Source organism: Cryptomeria japonica, unplaced genomic scaffold (assembly GCF_030272615.1).
Source record: "Cryptomeria japonica unplaced genomic scaffold, Sugi_1.0 HiC_scaffold_560, whole genome shotgun sequence".
NCBI lineage: Eukaryota > Viridiplantae > Streptophyta > Pinopsida > Cupressales > Cupressaceae > Cryptomeria > Cryptomeria japonica.
This window is the reverse complement of record NW_026729368.1, coordinates 15,001-35,000: the sequence shown is the minus strand read 5'-3', so window position 1 is coordinate 35,000 and position 20,000 is coordinate 15,001. Positions and strand designations below refer to the sequence as shown.

General features: G+C 60.3%; 2 non-coding genes across 2 annotated transcripts; both read right to left on the bottom strand.

Annotated features, from left to right (window-relative positions):
* Window positions 1–194: 194 nt before the first annotated feature.
* On the bottom strand, window positions 195–313 carry LOC131872345 (5S ribosomal RNA). Its single transcript, XR_009370506.1, has one exon. It is a non-coding gene; the product is annotated as a 5S ribosomal RNA (ribosomal RNA).
* A 6,192-nt stretch (window positions 314–6,505) lies between these two features.
* On the bottom strand, window positions 6,506–6,624 carry LOC131872344 (5S ribosomal RNA). Its single transcript, XR_009370505.1, has one exon. It is a non-coding gene; the product is annotated as a 5S ribosomal RNA (ribosomal RNA).
* Window positions 6,625–20,000: the final 13,376 nt, after the last annotated feature.

The following is a 20,000-nucleotide window of genomic DNA, read 5'->3' as shown; positions in this document are numbered from 1 at the left end:
CCGGGGTGCGCGCACAACGCCCGGGTTGCACCGTGGCCTGTGTGCTCGGGGCGCCTCGGGTGCGCGCTCGGTGTCGCCCCCGCGCGCGCGGTAGTGCGGGCAGCGCACCCCGGCCCGGCCCGGCCCCGACGAGAACGCAAACGGGCAAAAGGTTTATTCAAATAGCATTGCGACGCCCGGCGAAAAACTAAGAAAGGGTGCAACACCGGGACTTCCCGGGAGGTCACCCATCCCAGTACTACTCCGGCCCAAGCGCGCTTAACTGCGGAGTTCTGATGGGATCCGGTGCACTAACGCTGGTATGATCGCACCCGTTATGAGCTTGTCGCAGTGTGTACTTAGCAAACCGCGACCCACGTGCGAATCCACCCCGGCCACCCACCCCCGTCGAGGTGCACACCCTCCCTCGCGAAGTGCGCCCCGTTCGCCAAGTGTGAGCCCTGCCCGGGTGCGCGCACCTTGCTAGGGCGTCGGGTGTGCACCCGGCCCGGCCTACGTGCGTGCACCTGGACGGGGCGTCGTGTGCGTGCAGTGTCCCGTCTGCAACGCGGTGCCCACACACCACCTCGGGCGCAACGACCTGCGCTCACATGTGGGCCGAGTGCACCTTGGTGCATGTTCGGGGCGCCTCGGGTGCACGCTCGATCTTGCCCCGGTGCACCAAGGCGCTCGGTTTGCCCCGGGTGCGCACTTGGTGCAAGGTGGGCACCCAAAATAGGGATCAAGCACCAAAACACAAGTTTCGGGATGCAAAATGGGACCCAAGGACCACAAATGCGTTCCAAGACCCATGATGGGTCCACGAGAACAAAAATGTGTTCCGAGACTTAATAAACAAATATTGGGTTTTAGGAGAAGAAACATGCTCTGATGCCCAAAACGAGAATCGACCCCGAAAAGGCCACAGGCCAAAAGTGGGATGCGAGACAAAAAAAAATGGGACCCGAGGACCAAAATTGGGTTCCCAGGTCGAAGACAGGGCAACCGGACAAGAAACGACCTCTAAGGCTCGAAATGAGTCCCGACGACTAAAACTTGACAAGAAGCACCCATCAGGCACCCAACTCGACACCCATGGGATGCCGACCCACCCGGGCTTCCACCTAGCACACCTTGGCACCCACCCACCCTCGCACCCAACCTCGCACCCAACTTAGCACCTTTGAACCCACATTGGCACTCACCCTGACCCTGGCACCTTGGAACCCACATTGGCACTCACCTTGACCCTGGCACCCACCTTTGCACTCACCTTGGGACCCACCCTGGCTCCCACCTCGGCACCCACCCAGACACCCACCTTGGTTCCTTGGCACCCACCTTGGATCCTTGGCACCCACCCCGACACCCACCTTGGCACGCAACTTGGCTACTTGCCACCCACCTTGGCTCCTTGACGCCCACCCCGACAACCACCCCGTGACCTACCCTGGCTAGGGTTGGTGCACACCCACCCTGGTGCCCACCTTGGCACCCACCCCATGACCCACCTTGGCACGCACCTTAGTACCCACCCCGTTACCCACCCTAGGACCCACCCCGTGACCCACCTTGGCCAGGGTGGGTGCCTTGGTGCGCACAACTTGCCTGGGCTGCACACCAGGGCGGGCTCAAGATGGCACCCGCGTTCCGTTTTTTTCACTATCTTTCAAAACGGAAATTTTAAAATCTCGTTTTTTTTTTTTTTTTGCCTTTTCTGGAAATTAGTGAAGGCAGCGCATCAAAGGTGCGCAATGCTGGTGCGAACCCGGGAGCGCTCCGATGTGTGCTCCAAGGTGCGGCGTGCACGAAGTCCGAGCCCGGCTTGCCCCGGGTGCGCACCTCGCGTGCACCTTCGCCGGGGTGAGCACCTTGGCTGGGTTGCGCGCCCTGGTGCGCACCAAGGAGCGCTCTGAAGTGTGCTCCAAGGTGCGGCGTGCACGAAGTCGGAGCTCGGTTTGCCCCGGGTGTGCACCTCGGGTGCGCACCTCGCGTGCACCTTCGCTGCGGTGGGCACCTTGGCTGGGTTGCGCGCCTTGGTGGGCACCATGCAGTGCACGAAGTCGGAGCCCGGTTTGCCCCGGGCGCGCACCTCCGCCAGGGTGGGCACCTTGGTGCGCACAACTTGCCTGGGCTGCGCACCAGGAAGGGCTCAAGATGGCACCCGCGTTCCGTTTTTTTCACTATCTTTCAGAACGGAAATTTTAAAATATCGTTTTTTTTTGCCTTTTCTGGAAATTAGTGAAGGCAGCGCATCAAAGGTGCGCAACGCTGGTGCGAACCTGGGAGCGCTCCGATGTGTGCTCCAAGGTGCGGCGTGCACGAAGTCGGAGCCCGGTTTGCCCCGGGTGCGCCCTGGTGGGCACCATGGTGCGCACCAAGGAGCGCTCCGAAGTGTGCTCCAAGGTGCGGCCTGCACGAAGTCGGAGCCCGGTTTGCCCCGGGTGTGCACCGCGGGTGGGCACCTTGGTGCGCATGCCTTGCCTGGGCTGCGCACCAGGGCGGGCTCAAGATGGCACCCGCGTTCCGTTTTTTTCACTATCTTTCAAAACGGAAATTTTAAAATCTCATTTTTTTTTGCCTTTTCTGGAAATTAGTGAAGGCAGCGCATCAAAGGTGCGCACCTCGCTGCCCACCACGGTGCGCAACGCCGGTGGGCACCCGGGAGTGCTTCGAAGTGTGCTCCAAGGTGCTGCGTGCACGTTGTCGGAGCCCGGTTTGCCCCGGGTGCGCACCTCGCGTGCACCTTCGTCGGGGTGGGCACCTTGGCTGGGTTTGCCCCGGCTGCGCTCCGAAGCGGGGTTATTGGAGCGCCGCCTCTTTTTTTGTCGGAGCGTTTGGTGGGGTTTCTCGCATTGGCTCTTCCCAGGCCCGGTTGCCACCCTGGCGCGCACGAAGTCGGAAGTAGGGTTAATTGCCCGGGTGCGCACCTTTGCCAGGGTGGGCACCTTACCTGGGCTGTGCACCAGGGCGGGCTCAAGATGGCACCCGCGTTCCGTTTTTTTCACTATCTTTCAAAACGGAAATTTTAAAATCTCCTCTTTTTTTTGCCTTTTCTGGAAATTAGTGAAGGCAGCGCATCAAAGGTGCGCACCTCGCTGCCCACCTTGGTGTGCTCTGAGGTGCGCACCCGGGAGCGCTACGAAGTGTGCTCCAAGGTGCGGCGTGCACGTTGTCGGAGCCCGGTTTGCCCCGGGTGCGCACCTCGCCTGCACCTTGGCCGGGGTGGGCACCCTGGCTGGGTTTGCCCAGGGTGCGCTCCGAAGCGGGGTTACTGGAGCGCCCCCTCTTTTTTTGTCAGAGCGTTTGGTGGGGTTTCTCGCATTGGCTCTTCCCAGGCCCGGTTGTTGGGTGCGCTCCCACCCTGGCGCGCGCGAAGTTGGAAGTTGGGTTAATTGCCCGGGCGCGCACCTTCGCCAGGGTGGGCACCTTGGTGCGCACACCTTGGCTGGGCTGCGCACCAGGGCGGGCTCAAGATGGCACCAGCATTCCCTTTTTCTCACTATCTTTCAAAACGGAAATTTTAAAATCTCGTTTTCTTTTGCCTTTTATGGAAATTAGTGAAGGCATCGCATCAAAGGTGCGCACCTCGCTGCCCACCTTGGTGTGCTCCGAGGTGCCCACCACGGTGCGCTCCGAGGTGCCCACCACGGTGCGCAACGCCGGTGCGAACCCGGGAGCGCCCCGATGTGTGCTCCAAGGTGCGGCGTGCACGAAGCCGGACCCCGGTTTGCCCCGGGTGCGCACCTCGCGTGCACCTTGGTGCGCACACCTTGGCTGGGTTGCGCGGCCTGGTGGGCACCATGGTGCGCACCAAGGAGCGCTCCGAAGTGTGCTCCAAGGTGCGGCGTGCACGAAGTCCTAGCCCGGTTTGCCCCGGGTGCGCACCTTCGCCGCGGTGGGCACCATGGCGTGCACGAAGTCGGAGCCCGGTTTGCCCCGGGTGCGCACCTCGCGTGCACCTTCGCCGGGGTGGGCACCTCGGCTGGGTTGCGCGCCCTGGTGCGCACCAAGGAGCGCTCCGAAGTGTGCTCCAAGGTGCGGCGTGCACGAAGTCGGAGCCCGGTTTGCCCCGGGTGCGCACCTTCGCCGCGGTGGGCACCCTGGTGCGCACCATGGCGTGCACGAAGTCGGAGCCCGGTTTGCCCCGGGTGCGCACCTCGCGTGCACCTTCGGCGGGGTTGCGCGCCCTGGTGCGCACCAAGGAGCGCTCCGAAGTGTGCTCCAAGGTGCGGCGTGCACGAAGTCGGAGCCCGGTTTGCCCCGGGTGCGCACCTCGCGTGCACCTTCGGCGGGGTTGCGCGCCCTGGTGGGCACCATGGTGCGCACCAAGGAGCGCTCCGAAGTGTGCTCCAAGGTGCGGCGTGCACGAAGTCGGAGCCCGGTTTGCCCCGGGTGCGCACCTCGCGTGCACCTTCGCCGCGGTGGGCACCATGGCGTGCACGAAGTCGGAGCCCGGTTTGCCCCGGGTGCGCACCTCGCGTGCACCTTCGCCGCGGTGGGCACCATGGCGTGCACGAAGTCGGAGCCCGGTTTGCCCCGGGTGCGCACCTCGCGTGCACCTTCGCCGGGGTTGCGCGCCCTGGTGGGCACCATGGTGCGCACCAAGGAGCGCTCCGAAGTGTGCTCCAAGGTGCGGCGTGCACGAAGTCGGAGCCCGGTTTGCCCCGGGTGCGCACCTCGCGTGCACCTTCGCCGCGGTGGGCACCATGGCGTGCACGAAGTCGGAGCCCGGTTTGCCCCGGGTGCGCACCTCGCGTGCACCTTCGCCGGGGTGGGCACCTCGGCTGGGTTGCGCGCCCTGGTGCGCACCAAGGAGCGCTCCGAAGTGTGCTCCAAGGTGCGGCGTGCACGAAGTCGGAGCCCGGTTTGCCCCGGGTGCGCACCTCGCGTGCACCTTCGCCGCGGTGGGCACCATGGCGTGCACGAAGTCGGAGCCCGGTTTGCCTCGGGTGCGCACCCCGCGTGCACCTTCGCCGGGGTGGGCACCTCGGCTGGGTTGCGCGCCCTGGTGCGCACCAAGGAGCGCTCCGAAGTGTGCTCCAAGGTGCGACGTGCACGAAGTCGGAGCCCGGTTTGCCCCGGGTGCGCACCTCGCGTGCACCTTCGCCGCGGTGGGCACCTTGGCTGGGTTGGGCACCATTGAGCGCTCCGAAGTGTGCTCCAAGGTGCGCACCATGGCCCTCCAAGGTGCGCAGCATGGCGTGCACGAAGTCGGAGCCCGGTTTGCCCCGGGTGCGCACCTCGCGTGCACCTTCGCCAGGGTGGGCACCTCGGTGCGCACACCTTCTCAATGTTTTCTTGCCTTTTCTGGAAATTGGTGAAGGCAGCGCATCAAAGGTGCGCACCTCGGTGTGCTCCGAGGTGCGAACCCGAGAGCGCTCCGAGGTGCCCACGAAGTCGAAAGTCGGGTTAATTGCATTGTTTTCCCCGGGTGCGCTCCGAGGTGCGCAACATCGGTGCGCACCAAGGAGGGCTCCGAAGTGTGCTCCAAGGTGCGCACGATTCGGAGCTCGGTTTGCCCGGGGTGCGCACACCTTGGCTGGGTTGCGCACCCTTTGTGCGCTCCAAGGTGCGCACGAAGTCGGAGCTCGGTTTGCCCCGGGTGCGCACCTTCGCCAGGGTGCGCACCTTGATGCGCACGCCTTGGCTGGGCTGCGCACCTTGGTGGGCGCCATGGTGCGCACCTTTCGTGCGCTCCAAGGTGCGCACGAAGTCGGAGCTCGGTTTGCCCCGGGTGCGCACCTTGGTGGGCGCCATGGTGCACTCCGAGGTGCCCAAGATTGGTGCGCAACAAGGAGCGCTCCGAAGTGCGCTCCAAGGTGCGCAGGTGCGCGCGAAGTCGAAAGTTGGGTTAATTGTCCGGTTTGCCTCGGGTGCGCACCTTGCGTGCACCTTCGCCAGGGTGGGCGCCTTGGTGCGCACACCTTGGCTGGGCTGCGCACCCGGGCGCGCACACCTTGGCACCCGCGTTTCCTTCATTTTAAATTTTTTTTTTTTACAATCTCTCAAGTGGGAAATTCTATAATCTCAACTTTTTTTGCCTTTTCAGGAAACTTTTGAATGGAGCGCATCATTGGTGCGCTCCGAAGTGTGCTCCAAGGTGCGCACCTCTGGTGTGCTCCAAAGCTCTCTCCAGCTGCGTGCACCTGCCCCGGCCGCGCACCCGGCCCCGCCCAGCTTCGCTCACCTGTCCCGGGCGTCTGGTGCGGAACCTTAGAGTAAGAAACATCACCGTGCACCTTGGCCAACGTGCGCGACTCGACCGAGCGCGCACTGGCCGAGGTGCACACCGATTTCACCTGGGTGCGCGCGCAGCACCTCGGGCGCACCGGGGTGCGCGCACAACGCCCGGGTTGCACCGTGGCCTGTGTGCTCGGGGCGCCTCGGGTGCGCGCTCGGTGTCGCCCCCCGCGCGCGCGGTAGTGCGGGCAGCGCACCCCGGCCCGGCCCGGCCCCGACGAGAACGCAAACGGGCAAAAGGTTTATTCAAATAGCATTGCGACGCCCGGCGAAAAACTAAGAAAGGGTGCAACACCGGGACTTCCCGGGAGGTCACCCATCCCAGTACTACTCCGGCCCAAGCGCGCTTAACTGCGGAGTTCTGATGGGATCCGGTGCACTAACGCTGGTATGATCGCACCCGTTATGAGCTTGTCGCAGTGTGTACTTAGCAAACCGCGACCCACGTGCGAATCCACCCCGGCCACCCACCCCCGTCGAGGTGCACACCCTCCCTCGCGAAGTGCGCCCCGTTCGCCAAGTGTGAGCCCTGCCCGGGTGCGCGCACCTTGCTAGGGCGTCGGGTGTGCACCCGGCCCGGCCTACGTGCGTGCACCTGGACGGGGCGTCGTGTGCGTGCAGTGTCCCGTCTGCAACGCGGTGCCCACACACCACCTCGGGCGCAACGACCTGCGCTCACATGTGGGCCGAGTGCACCTTGGTGCATGTTCGGGGCGCCTCGGGTGCACGCTCGATCTTGCCCCGGTGCACCAAGGCGCTCGGTTTGCCCCGGGTGCGCACTTGGTGCAAGGTGGGCACCCAAAATAGGGATCAAGCACCAAAACACAAGTTTCGGGATGCAAAATGGGACCCAAGGACCACAAATGCGTTCCAAGACCCATGATGGGTCCACGAGAACAAAAATGTGTTCCGAGACTTAATAAACAAATATTGGGTTTTAGGAGAAGAAACATGCTCTGATGCCCAAAACGAGAATCGACCCCGAAAAGGCCACAGGCCAAAAGTGGGATGCGAGACAAAAAAAAATGGGACCCGAGGACCAAAATTGGGTTCCCAGGTCGAAGACAGGGCAACCGGACAAGAAACGACCTCTAAGGCTCGAAATGAGTCCCGACGACTAAAACTTGACAAGAAGCACCCATCAGGCACCCAACTCGACACCCATGGGATGCCGACCCACCCGGGCTTCCACCTAGCACACCTTGGCACCCACCCACCCTCGCACCCAACCTCGCACCCAACTTAGCACCTTTGAACCCACATTGGCACTCACCCTGACCCTGGCACCTTGGAACCCACATTGGCACTCACCTTGACCCTGGCACCCACCTTTGCACTCACCTTGGGACCCACCCTGGCTCCCACCTCGGCACCCACCCAGACACCCACCTTGGTTCCTTGGCACCCACCTTGGATCCTTGGCACCCACCCCGACACCCACCTTGGCACGCAACTTGGCTACTTGCCACCCACCTTGGCTCCTTGACGCCCACCCCGACAACCACCCCGTGACCTACCCTGGCTAGGGTTGGTGCACACCCACCCTGGTGCCCACCTTGGCACCCACCCCATGACCCACCTTGGCACGCACCTTAGTACCCACCCTGTTACCCACCCTAGGACCCACCCCGTGACCCACCTTGGCCAGGGTGGGTGCACCCACCCTGGTGCCCACCTTGGCACCCACCCATCCTAGCACCCAGCCTGTGACCGGGCTTGGAACCCAACCTTGCACCCGTCTTGGCCAGTGTGGGTGCGCACCCATCCTGGCACCCACGTTGTGACACACCCTTTAACCCACGCACCCTAGCAGCCACGTTGGCACCCACCTTGGAACACAACCTAGCAACTTGGCACCCACCCCGTGACCCACCTTGGCATCCACCATAGCAGTCGCCCACTTGGCACCCACCTTGGAACCCAAGTTGGCACCCACCTCGGCACCCACCTTGACACTTGTGGACCCACCTTGCCACTCACCCTAGCATCGACCCATCCTAGCACCCACCCTGGCACCTTTGCACCCTAGCACTCACCCATCCTAGCACCTAACCTGTGACCCACCTTGACACTCACCCTCGCACCCACCTTGGAACCCAACCTAGCACCCACCCACCCTGACACCAACCCTAGCACCTACCCACCCTTGCACCCACCCTGTGACCCATCTTGGCACCCACCCATCCTACCACTCAACCTATCACCCACCTTCTCACCCACCTTGGCATCCACCTTAGCACCCACCCACACTGGCACCTTGGCACCCACCTCGGGCAAGGTGGGTGCACACCCACCCTGACACCCAATTTAGAACCAACCGAGCATGTTACCCACCTTGGCACCCACATTGCAGCCCACCCTAGTACCCACCCTATGACCCACATTGGCATCCACACCCTAGCACCCAGGCACCTCGACACCCGCCTTGACACGCACCCTAGCACTAAACCTGTGACCCACCTTGGAACTCACCCTAGAACCCACCCACCCTGTGAACCACCTTGGCATCCACCTTAGCACCCACCCACCTTGGCACCCACTCTAGCACTCACCCATCCTAACACCCAACTTGTTACCCACCTTGGCACCCGCCCTCGCGTCCACCTTGAAACCCACCCTAGCACCCACCCACGCAGGAGCCCACCTTGGCACCCAACCTAACACCCACGCATCCTGGCACCCAACTTGTGACCCACCTTGGAACCCACCCTAGTACCCACCTTTGAACCCACTATATCACCAACCCACCTTGGCACCCACCCTATGACCCTCTTTGGAATCCACCCTAGCACGCACCCACCCTGGCACCCACCATGGAGCGCACCCTAGCACCCACCCACCTCGGCACGCACCTCAACACCCACCTTGGTGTGCGCACTGCGCCAACCTCTCAAAGACCCTATGTGGTGCGCTCCAAAGTGTACACCTTTGGTGCGCTCCAAGGTGCGCACCTTTGGTGCACACCGAGGTGCACACCAAAGTGTGCACCGAGGTGAGCACCAAAGTGCACTCCAAGGTGCACACCAAGGCGTGCACCTTTGGTGCGGTCAATGCAAACGAATTCGGAAGTTGGGGTCGATGTCCTAATCGCTGCTGCAGACTACACGTATGAGAATCGGACAAATAGCTTTATATAGGGGAGGTGTTGCGTTTGATGGGTCGACTCCCCTGGTTGTGTGCACTGCACCAACTTCAAAGACCCTGTCTTGTTTAAGAAGTCAAAAGTTGGGGTGGATGTCCTAATCATTGCTGCAGTCTACGCATGTATGAGAATCAGACAAATAGCTTATATAGGGGAGGTGTTGCATTCGGTGGGTTGACTCCCCTGGTTGTGCGCACTGCGCCAACCTCAAAGACCCCGCATAGCAGAAGAAGTCGGAAGTCGGATTTTGGTGAGCACCAAGGCGTGCACCTTTGGTGCGGTCAACGCAGACGAATTCAGAAGTTGGGGTGGATGTCCTAATCGTTGTTGCAGGCTACACATGTATGAGAATCAGACAAATAGCTTATATAGGGGAGGTGTTGGGTTTGATGGGTCAACTCCCTTGGTTGTGCGCATTACGCCAACCTCAAAGACCTTGTTTTCGTTAAGAAGTCAAAAGTTGGGGTCAATGTCCTAATGGCTCCTGTAGGCTACACATGTATGAGAATCGGACAAATAGCTTATATAGGGGAGGTGTTGGGTTTGATGGGTCGACTCCCCTGGTTGTGCGCATTACGTCAACCTCAAAGACCTTGTTTTCGTTAAGAAGTCAAAAGTTGGGGTCGATGTCCTAATTGCTCCTGTAGACTACACATGTATGAGAATCAGACAAATAGCTTATATAGGGGAGGTGTTGGGTTTGATGGGTTGACTCCCCTAGTTGTTCGCATTACACCAACCTCAAAGACCTTGTTTTCGTTTAGAAGCCGAAAGTTGGGGTCGATGTCCTAATTGCTCCTGCAGGCTACGCATGTATGAGAATCAGACAAATAGCTTATATAGGGGAGGTGTTGGGTTTGATGGGTCGACTCCCCTGGTTGTGCGCATTGCGCCAACCTCAAAGACCCTGCATTGCGGATGAAGTCGAAAGTCAGAGTTTGGTGTGCTACAAGGTGTGGTCGAAGGTGCTCACCTAGGTGTGCACCTTTGGAGCGCAGGAAAAGTGCCCTCCAAAAGTGCGCACCTTTGGAGTGCACAAAAGTGCCCTCCAAAAGTGCGCACCTTTGGAGCGCACAAAAGTGCCCTCCAAAAAGTGCCCTCCAAAAGTGCGCACCTTTGGAGCGCACAAAAGTGCCCTCCAAAAAGTGCCCTCCAAAAGTGCGCACCTTTGGAGTGCAGAAAAGTGCCCTCCAAAAAGTGCCCTCCAAAAGTGTGCACCTTTGGAGTGCACAAAAGTGCCCTCCAAAAGTGCGCACCTTTGGAGCGCAGAAAAGTGCCCTCCAAAAAGTGCCCTCCAAAAGTGCGCACCTTTGGAGCGCAGAAAAGTGCCCTCCAAAAAGTGCCCTCCAAAAGTGCGCACCTTTGGAGCGCAGAAAAGTGCCCTCCAAAAAGTGCCCTCCAAAAGTGCGCACCTTTGGAGCGCAGAAAAGTGCCCTCCAAAAAGTGCCCTCCAAAAGTGCGCACCTTTGGAGCGCACAAAAGTGCCCTCCAAAAAGTGCCCTCCAAAAGTGCGCACCTTTGGAGCGCACAAAAGTGCCCTCCAAAAGTGCGCACCTTTGGAGCGCACAAAAGTGCCCTCCAAAAGTGCGCACTTTTGGTGCGCACCAAGGCGCTGGTTCGGTCGTTGCAGGCGAGTTCGGAAGTTGGGGTCGATGTCCTGAGCGGAGGTGCAAACTACACAGGTGTCGGAATCGGACAAATAGCTTATATAGGGGAGGTGTATGCTTCGATGGGTCGACTCCCCAGGTTGAGCGCACCGCGCCAACCTCAAAGACCCTACGGTATGGATGAAGTCGGAAGTTGGGTCCGATGACCGATTCGATTAGTAGGTATGCTCATGAGGTCGGAATTTGGGTCCGATGACCTGCCATGTGCAGGAAGGCGAATGTTGGCACTGTGCGTTGCAAGGTGCACACCAAGGTGCTGGTGCGGTCTTTTTAGTCGAGTTCGGAAGTTGGGGTCGATGTCCTGATCGGAGGTGCAAGCTACACAGGTGTGGGAATCGGACAAATAGCTTATATAGGGGAGGTGTATGCTTCGTTGGGTCGACTCCCCGGGTTGAGCGCACCGCGCCAACCTCAAAGACCCTACGGTATGGATGAAGTCGGAAGTTGGGTCCGATGACCGATTCGATATGTAGGCATACTCGCGAGGTCGGAATTTGGGTCCGATGACCTGCCATGTGCAGGAAGGCGAATGTTGGCACTGTGCGTTGCAAGGTGCGCACCAAGGCGCTGGTTCGGTCGTTGCAGGCGAGTTCGGAAGTTGGGGTCGATGTCCTGATCGGAGGTGCAAACTACACAGGTGTGGGAATCGGACAAATAGCTTATATAGGGGAGGTGTATGCTTCGTTGGGTCGACTCCCCGGGTTGAGCGCACCGCGCCAACCTCAAAGACCCTACGGTATGGATGAAGTCGGAAGTTGTGTCCGATGACCGATTCGATATGTAGGCATACTCGCGAGGTCGGAATTTGGGTCCGATGACCTGCCATGTGCAGGAAGGCGAATGTTGGGACTGTGCGTCGCAAGGTGCGCACCAAGGCGCTGGTGCCGTCGTTGCAGTCGAGTTCGGAAGTTGGGGTCGATGTCCTGGTCAGAGGTGCAAACTACACAGGTGTGGGAATCGGACAAATAGCTTATATAGGGGAGGTGTATGCTTCGATGGGTCGACTCCCCGGGTTGAGCGCACCGCGCCAACCTCAAAGACCCTACAGTATGGATGAAGTCGGAAGTTGGGTCCGATGACCGATTCGATACGTAGGCATATTGGCGAGGTCTGAATTTGTGTCCGATGACCTGCCATGCGCAGGAAGGCGGAATTTGGGTCCGATGACCGAGTTGATGGCGTGCCATGCGCAGAAAGGCGGAATTTGGGTCCGATGACCGAGTTGATGTTGATGGCCCGCCATGCACAGGAAGGCGGAATTTGGGTCCGATGACCGATTTGAAGGCGTGCCATGCGCAGAAAGGCGGAGTTTGGGTCCGATGACCGAGTTGATATTGATGGCCCGCCATGCGCAGGAAGGCGGAATTTGGGTCCGATGACCTGACATACGCATGGAGTCCGACTCGGGGGCCGATGTTCGATTCGATGACTTGCATTGTGGGTAAAGTCGGAAGTTGTGGTCTTTGACCCGATTCGATGACCAGACTTCGGCTGCTTGAGAATCGGACAAATAACTTATATAGGGGAGGTAGTGTTCTCGAGCATCCTCCCCCCGTGCCCGTTTATGTCGATTGATGCTGGTGCTCGACTGGTTGGAGCGCTCGGATGCAAAAATCTTGCACCAGGATTTATCGATTGTGATGGACACGGCAAGTCTCCTGATTGCTATGCAGGAGCTCATCGTGAATCTCTATGCGGCCTTGGTATGGACTCGACCTGCGGAATGGTTCGGCAATGGTAGTCGCTCCAACACGTCCTTGCAATGGCCACAGAGGTGATTCGACTAGAGCTCCAGTCTAGCTTTTGGGTTGCTTGGCGGACTGGTATAGCCGCGATCGAGTTCCGGCCATGAACGTTTTAGATAGCTCTTGGGCTTTCTGGGACGGAAGTCGGAAGTTTGGGCTGTTGTCCGATTTGATGACCATTCTTCGGATGTGTGAGAATCGGACAAATAACTTATATAGGGGACTGTGTTGTCTCACGCAGCCCCCTCCGTGCCCCTCTATCTCGACCGATGTTGGTGCTTGAAAGGGTTGGGATCGCTCGGATTTATAAACGTGCACCACCATTTGTCGAGTGTGAGGGACGCGGCAGGTCTCCTAAATGCTATACGGGCGCTCTCTGAGAATCTCTATCCGGCCTCGACACAGACTAGTCTTGCTGAATGGTTTGGCACTGGTAGTCGATCCAACACGTCGTTGTTGTGGCCGCCTAGGCGATTCGATTCGAGCCCCCGTCTAGCTTTTGGGTTGCTTGGCGGATTTTGCCCTATCCGCAAGTGAGCTCGGTCCCTAAACGTTCGAGAAACCCGATTGCTATGCGCCGACTCTCTTTCTTGCGAGCCTCCATCTAGCTTTTGGGTCTCTACGGAACGGAAGTCGGAATCTGGGACCGTTGTTTGATTCGACGAGGCAGACTACGGTTGTGCGAGAATCGGACAAATAACTTATATAGGGGAGGTGTTGACTGGAGCATTCTCCCCCGTGCCCCTCTAACTCGACCAATGCTGGCGCTCGAACGGTGGTAGCGCTCGGATTTTCGTTGAGCGCCAGCATTGGTCGATTTAGAGGGGCATGCGAGATTCCCGAATGCTATGCGAGGGCTCTAACGGAAATGTCTATTGGTTTCGGTATGGATGCAATTGCGAGTGGTTCGGCAAAGGTAGTCGTTCCGATGCGTCCATGTCGTGGCCAAATCGATAATTCGATTTGAGCCCTCGTATAGCATTTGGGTCTCTCGATGTGATTCCGCATTCCAGTCCCTTTGGGCACTGCTTGAGCCGCATCCCAGGGGGTTCCCTTCCCAATAATCTGCCTCGCAACCCGATTGCTATGCGGTGAGGCTCCTCGGCCGCCTCGGAACTATCTGTGTATCAGACGCATCGCGGGATAAGGGGTTGGCAACGGTAGTCGCCCCAAGCGCGTCCGATGCTTGGACCATTCCGAGGCGGCCCTGAAGCCTCTTCCGTCTAGCCGTTGGGTCCTTCTCGCCGCATCCCTTGCCTCGCACCCCGATTGCTATGCGGTGAGGCTCCTCGGCCGCCTTGGAACTATCTGTGTATCAGACGCATCGCGGGATAAGGGGTTGTCACTGGTAGTCGCCCCAAGCGCGTCCGATGCTTGGACCATTCCGAGGCGGCCCTGAAGCCTCTTCCGTCTAGCCGTTGGGTCCTTCTCGCCGCATCCCTCGACTCGCACCCCGATTGCTATGCGGTGAGGCTCCTCGGCCGCCTTGGAACTATCTGTGTATCGGACGCGTCGCGGGATAAGGGGTTGTCACTGGTAGTCGCCCCAAGCGCGTCCGATGCTTGGACCATTCCGAGGCGGCCCTGAAGCCTCTTCCGTCTAGCCGTTGGGTCCTTCTCGCCGCATCCCTCGCCTCGCACCCCGATTGCTATGCGGTGAGGCTCCTCGGCCGCCTTGGAACTATCTGTGTATCGGACGCGTCGCGGGATAAGGGGTTGTCACTGGTAGTCGCCCCAAGCGCGTGCGATGCATGGACCATTCCCAGGCGGCCCTGAAGCCTCTTCCGTCTAGCCGTTGGGTCCTTCTCGCCGCATCCCTCGCCTCGCACCCCGATTGCTATGCGGTGAGGCTCCTCGGCCGCCTTGGAACTATCTGTGTATCGGACGCGTCGCGGGATAAGGGGTTGTCACTGGTAGTCGCCCCAAGCGCGTCCGATGCTTGGACCATTCCGAGGCGGCCCTGAAGCCTCTTCCGTCTAGCCGTTGGGTCCTTCTCGCCGCATCCCTCGCCTCGCACCCCGATTGCTATGCGGTGAGGCTCCTCGGCCGCCTTGGAACTATCTGTGTATCGGACGCGTCGCGGGATAAGGGGTTGTCACTGGTAGTCGCCCCAAGCGCGTCCGATGCTTGGACCATTCCGAGGCGGCCCTGAAGCCTCTTCCGTCTAGCCGTTGGGTCCTTCTCGCCGCATCCCTCGCCTCGCACCCCGATTGCTATGCGGTGAGGCTCCTCGGCCGCCTTGGAACTATCTGTGTATCGGACGCGTCGCGGGATAAGGGGTTGTCACTGGTAGTCGCCCCAAGCGCGTCCGATGCTTGGACCATTCCGAGGCGGCCCTGAAGCCTCTTCCGTCTAGCCGTTGGGTCCTTCTCGCCGCATCCCTCGCCTCGCACCCCGATTGCTATGCGGTGAGGCTCCTCGGCCGCCTTGGAACTATCTGTGTATCGGACGCATCGCGGGATAAGGGGTTGTCACTGGTAGTCGCCCCAAGCGCGTCCGATGCTTGGACCATTCCGAGGCGGCCCTGAAGCCTCTTCCGTCTAGCCGTTGGGTCCTTCTCGCCGCATCCCTCGCCTCGCACCCCGATTGCTATGCGGTGAGGCTCCTCGGCCGCCTTGGAACTATCTGTGTATCGGACGCGTCGCGGGATAAGGGGTTGTCACTGGTAGTCGCCCCAAGCGCGTCCGATGCTTGGACCATTCCGAGGCGGCCCTGAAGCCTCTTCCGTCTAGCCGTTGGGTCCTTCTCGCCGCATCCCTCGCCTCGCACCCCGATTGCTATGCGGTGAGGCTCCTCGGCCGCCTTGGAACTATCTGTGTATCGGACGCGTCGCGGGATAAGGGGTTGTCACTGGTAGTCGCCCCAAGCGCGTCCGATGCTTGGACCATTCCGAGGCGGACCTGAAGCCTCTTCCGTCTAGCCGTTGGGTCCTTCTCGCCGCATCCCTCGCCTCGCACCCCGATTGCTATGCGGTGAGGCTCCTCGGCCGCCTTGGAACTATCTGTGTATCGGACGCGTCGCGGGATAAGGGGTTGTCACTGGTAGTCGCCCCAAGCGCGTCCGATGCTTGGACCATTCCGAGGCGGCCCTGAAGCCTCTTCCGTCTAGCCGTTGGGTCCTTCTTGCCGCATCCCTCGCCTCGCACCCCGATTGCTATGCGGTGAGGCTCCTCGGCCGCCTTGGAACTATCTGTGTATCGGACGCGTCGCGGGATAAGGGGTTGTCACTGGTAGTCGCCCCAAGCGCGTCCGATGCTTGGACCATTCCGAGGCGGCCCTGAAGCCTCTTCCGTCTAGCCGTTGGGTCCTTCTCGCCGCATCCCTCGCCTCGCACCCCGATTGCTATGCGGTGAGGCTCCTCGGCCGCCTTGGAACTATCTGTGTATCGGACGCATCGCGGGATAAGGGGTTGTCACTGGTAGTCGCCCCAAGCGCGTCCGATGCTTGGACCATTCCGAGGCGGCCCTGAAGCCTCTTCCGTCTAGCCGTTGGGTCCTTCTCGCCGCATCCCTCGCCTCGCACCCCGATTGCTATGCGGTGAGGCTCCTCGGCCGCCTTGGAACTATCTGTGTATCGGACGCGTCGCGGGATAAGGGGTTGTCACTGGTAGTCGCCCCAAGCGCGTCCGATGCTTGGACCATTCCGAGGCGGACCTGAAGCCTCTTCCGTCTAGCCGTTGGGTCCTTCTCGCCGCATCCCTCGCCTCGCACCCCGATTGCTATGCGGTGAGGCTCCTCGGCCGCCTTGGAACTATCTGTGTATCGGACGCGTCGCGGGATAAGGGGTTGTCACTGGTAGTCGCCCCAAGCGCGTCCGATGCTTGGACCATTCCGAGGCGGCCCTGAAGCCTCTTCCGTCTAGCCGTTGGGTCCTTCTCGCCGCATCCCTCGCCTCGCACCCCGATTGCTATGCGGTGAGGCTCCTCGGCCGCCTTGGAACTATCTGTGTATCGGACGCGTCGCGGGATAAGGGGTTGTCACTGGTAGTCGCCCCAAGCGCGTCCGATGCTTGGACCATTCCGAGGCGGACCTGAAGCCTCTTCCCTCTAGCCGTTGGGGCTTTCTCGCCGCATCCCTCGCCTCGCACCCCGATTGCTATTCGGTGAGGCTCCTCGGCCGCCTTGGAACTATCTGTGTATCGGACGCATCGCGGGATAAGGGGTTGGCAGTGGTAGTCGCCCCAAGCGCGTCCGATGCTTGGACCATTCCGAGGCGGCCCTGCAGCCTCTTCCGTCTAGCCGTTGGGGCCATCTCGCTGCATCCCCCACCTCGCACCACGATTGCTATGCGGTGAGGCTCCTTGGCCGCCTCGGAACTATCTGTGTATCGGACGCATCGCGGGATAAGGGGTTGTCACTGGTAGTCGCCCCAAGCGCGTCCGATGCTTGGACTATTCCGAGGCGGCCCTGCAGCCTCTTCCGTCTAGCCGTTGGGGCCATCTCGCCGCATCCCCCAGCTCCTCGGCCGCCTCGGAACTATCTGTGTATCGGACGCATCGCGGGATAAGGGGTTGGCAGTGGTAGTCGCCCCAAGCGCGTTCGATGCTTGGACTATTCCGAGGCGGCCCCGCAGCCTCTTCCGTCTACCCTTTGGGGCCATCTCGCCGCATCCCTCGCCTCGCACCCCGATTGCTATGCGGTGAGGCTCCTCGGCCGCCTGGGAACTATCTTCGTATCGGATGCATCGCGGGATAAGGGGTTGTCACTGGTAGTCGCCCCAAGCGCGTCCGATGCTTGGACTATTCCGAGGCGGCCCTGTGGCCTCTTCCGTCTAGCCGTTGGGGCCATCTCGCCGCATCCCTCACCTCGCACCCCCATTGCTATGCGGTGAGGCTCCTCGGCCGCCTTGGAACTGTCTTCGTATCGGAAGCATCGCGGGATAAGGGGTTGTCACTGGTAGTCGCCCCAAGCGCGTCCGATGCTTGGACTATTCCGAGGCGGCCCTGCAGCCTCTTCCGTCTAGCCGTTGGGGCCATCTCGCCGCATCCCCCACCTCGCACCCGGATTGCTATGCGGTGAGGCTCCTCGGCCGCCTTGGAACTATCTTCGTATCGGACGCATCGCGGGATAAGGGGTTGTCACTGGTAGTCGCCCCAAGCGCGTCCGATGCTTGGACTATTCCGACGCGGCCCTGTGGCCTCTTCCGTCTAGCCGTTGGGGCCATCTCGCCGCATCCCCCACCTCGCACCCCGATTGCTATGCGGTGAGGCTCCTCGGCCGCCTTGGAACCATCTTCGTATCGGACGCATCGCGGGATGAGGGGTTGTCACTGGTAGTCGCCCCAAGCGCGTCCGATGCTTGGACCATTCCGAGGCGGCCCTGAAGCCTCTTCCGTCTAGCCGTTGGGGCCTTCCCGCCCCATCCCTCGCCTCGCACCCCCGATTGCTATGCGGTGAGGCTCCTCGGCCGCCTTGGAACCATCTGTGTATCGGACGCATCGCGGGATAAGGGGTTGGCACTGGTAGTCGCCCCAAGCGCGTCTGATGCTTGGAGCATTCCGAGGTGGCCCTGAAGCCTCTTCCGTCTAGCCGTTGGGGCCTTCCCGCCCCATCCCTCGCCTCGCACCCCGATTGATATGCGGTGAGGCTCCTCGGCCGCCTTGGAACTATCTGTGTATCGGACGCATCGCGGGATAAGGGGTTGGCACTGGTAGTCGTCCCAATCGCGTCCGATGCTTGGACCATTCCGAGGCGGCCCTGCAGCCTCTTCCGTTTAGCCGTCGGGGCCTTCCCGCCGCATCCCTCGCCTCGCATCCCGATTCCTATGCGGTGAGTCTTCTCGGCCGCCGCGGAACTATACCTGTTATTGCTACTGCATCCTTCGGCTGGTAACCTCCTCTGCCGCCTTGGAACGTTCTCTTTGTCGGACGCGTCGCGGGATAAGGGGTTGGCACTGGTAGTCGCCCCAAGCGCGCCCGATGCATAGACCGCTCCGAGTTGACCTTGCTTTCAGCCTCTCACATGCATAGACCTCTCTGAGTCGACCCTGCAGCCTCTCACGTTTAGCCTTTGGAATCTCGCCTCACAACATGATTGCTATCCTTGATGCATCCCTTGCCTCGAGCCCTGATTGCTTTCTTGGCTGCATCCCTCCTCTCCTCACAGCCCGGTTGTCATCACTGCTTCATCCGTCGCTTCATGCATTCTGGCTGCTGGGCCCTTCCCACCGCACACCTCGATTGCTATCTCTTCTGCATCACACACCCCGATTGCTATCTCTGCTACATCCCTCGGCTCTCACTTCTGCATCCTTCGCCTCCCACCTCGATTGCTATCAATGCTGCATCCGTAACCTCACACCCCGATTGCTATGCGGGGAGGCTCCTTGGCCGCCTTGGAAATTTCTGTGTGTCGGACGCACCGCGGGATAAGGGGTTGGCACTGGTAGTCGCCCCAAGTGCGCCCGATTCTTAGACCGCTTCGAGGTGACCTCGTAGCCTCTTTCGTCCAGGCTTCCTGCCTTCAACGCCCTTTTTACACCTCGATTGCTATGCGCGGGCTCGTTGGCGTCTATCACCTCTCTGCGAAGAGTGGCACGATGATTGTTGGGGTAAATCGTAGCAGTCCGATCTCTGGCCTTGGGCCATTGTGAGGGCTGATCGATTTCCTGTGCGCATCTCGTGTTCGCCCAGTAACAGACTCGACGACTTGTAATCGGTCTTGTTCCCGATTGTTCCTGGAGGTAGTCTTCGGAACTCTTGGATTTGACCTGTCACTCGAACTGTCCTCTTCCGAGGATGCTTGTGTGTGTGTGCTTGTGCCATTTCCTTGGCGGTATTAACGAGATATTAAAGAGCGGAGTGAGCGCCTCGCCCAGCTATGTTTGGGGCTCTCACTCCCTTACCCGGTGTGCGACCGCTTTGCACGTAGGTTGCGGAGCATCGCGACTCTTTCGATGTTTGGCGGTTGTCTTCCGGTGATGCGTTGGTCCCGAAGTGCACGTTACTAGCATTTCTGCCATTGTTCTCGATCTTTGGCACGTTCCTTCGTTGCAATTGGATATATATCTCCGTTTATACGCGCAGGCTTCTCCCGCCTATTCAGCGCTGTCCCACTCTCAGCACTCTCGTGGTCTCCTTGGCTTCTCTCTCCCGTGAGCGAGCTCTCTTCTCGAGTCTTTTCCATGTCCCATGGAGGTTGCCTTGCGAAATTCGGGCACACAAACGTGACCGGATAAGAGCGGAATTGCCTATGAGGAGAAGCTCACCTTAGGGAGCAGCAATGCCGAG